The 1913-nt window shown below is 20.1% G+C and overlaps 1 non-coding gene across 1 annotated transcript; it reads left to right on the forward strand.

Moving 5' to 3' along the window:
- Window positions 1-358: 358 nt before the first annotated feature.
- Window positions 359-430, forward strand: TRNAP-UGG (transfer RNA proline (anticodon UGG)). Its single transcript has one exon. It is a non-coding gene; the product is annotated as a tRNA-Pro (tRNA).
- Window positions 431-1913: the final 1483 nt, after the last annotated feature.

Raw genomic sequence — 1913 nt, forward strand, 5'->3', positions numbered from 1 at the left:
TTTAAAAGATTATTTGCCCAGTTTTTCATTCGTATAATAAATATTACTTTGTTTCATAGGATTTCTATAATATTAAAGGATTAAAATAAAAATTATGCATTTATTAAACTTGTTTTATAAATAAATTTTTGTACTACAGCTATATTTCATTTGCTCAGATATCATTATATCTTATATAATATATATAAAGTATGTTATACCTATAAATATCATAACGAAGATTTAAAAAACCATAGTAAAGGTATATTCATGCAAATCTTAATATCTAATATATTAATTTTTTAATTTTATATATAATATTGAATTATATAATAATTCATAAAATAATAATATATTAATTTAAAATTTAAGATCTAATGGCCTCTTGGTCTAGGGGTATGATTCCTGCTTTGGGTGCAGGAGGTCCCGGGTTCAAATCCCGGAGGGGCCCTTTTTTTTCTCATTAGCAAAAGAATTTCATTTGCGATAATAAAATTTTAATATATTATTTTTATAAAAACAACTTTAAAGTATTAATGTAAGCAACATAAGAAAAGATAATAATGAAGATTATAATGAAAATTTTGTTTATTTCATTCATATTCTTAATTTGTTATCGATGCTATTACACTAATTAATAATATTGTTATAAACAATTTTTGTAAATTCATTCGTTCGTTATAAAATTTTTTATTGAAAAATAAGAAATAGACGTATTATTGAATATTATAAAGTCAAATATAATTAATAGAAAGAGAAAACATATTCTTTCGTATTAAATGTAAAGCTTTAAATATAAATTTTGTTATGTTTATTTTGTATTATTAAAGGATTTTTCATGGAAATGTACAGTACTTTTTCAAGATCGTAATTAATTTTATTCTAAAAGAATTTTATTTATACAATGTAATAATTGGACTATTTATAATAAAATAATTACTTTATTAAAATAATAATTTTCTAATAAAGTCGAGAAAAAATATTAGCAATTACTGAAATGTATATAATAAACAATATCTATATTTACGAACAGAGTAAAATCGATATTTTATTGATAGAAAGAAAAAAGTTTATAATTTATACATAAAAGAATGTATTAGAAGTAATTTATAAATTAATAAGTATAAATAAAGAAATACACTGTTCAATTAACTTTCAAACTCTATGTATGAATTACTTTCAGTTTGTATATATATATATATATATATATACATAATTTTGTAATCAATTCGACACAAAATATTGTAATTTCATAAAATGAAATTAGAAAGAAATATATCTTATACATTAATGTATATATACATATATATATATATATATATATATATCGATCTTCTTTATTATAAATATTTTTTTCTTTGTGTATACACATGCTCATACACTAAGAATAATGACGTAAAAATGTTGCGAAATTAGTATTGAAAATGAAATCTTCGTCAATAAATAAAGAAGAGATTGTAGTCGAAAAAAGCTTCATTACTTCATTTTCATTGCAATATGTCATCATTTTAATAGATTTTTTTTTCTTTAATATAAATCTATAGATTTAAAATATATTATAATCAGAACTTACCTAAAATATTATTCTAAAAATATTGTCTATTAAGTACGTCGAGCGTTGTGATTAATTAATCAAAGTATTATATTCGTAAATATATTTCGTGAACTTTACACTATTTTTAGTTTTCTAATATTCTAATATTCTAATAGACAATTCTTCACAATATTCTCTGTATATTATAGTACTATTATGTATGTAATTAAAGTTTATGTAGTGGATTGAGACATTATTAGATATTATTAGATATTCTTTGTTAATCCTGCAATATGGATAGTAAGCGAATTTTTGTCACAAATCAGTAGAAATTTCTGTAAAGATCTTGGCATACACATCTTATCCTAATGAAACTAGTTCAATAAGATCGTTTAAAATT

The sequence above is a fragment of the Ceratosolen solmsi genome, unplaced genomic scaffold (assembly GCF_000503995.2).
Source record: "Ceratosolen solmsi marchali unplaced genomic scaffold, CerSol_1.0 scaffold6, whole genome shotgun sequence".
In the NCBI taxonomy this organism is placed as follows: domain Eukaryota; kingdom Metazoa; phylum Arthropoda; class Insecta; order Hymenoptera; family Agaonidae; genus Ceratosolen; species Ceratosolen solmsi.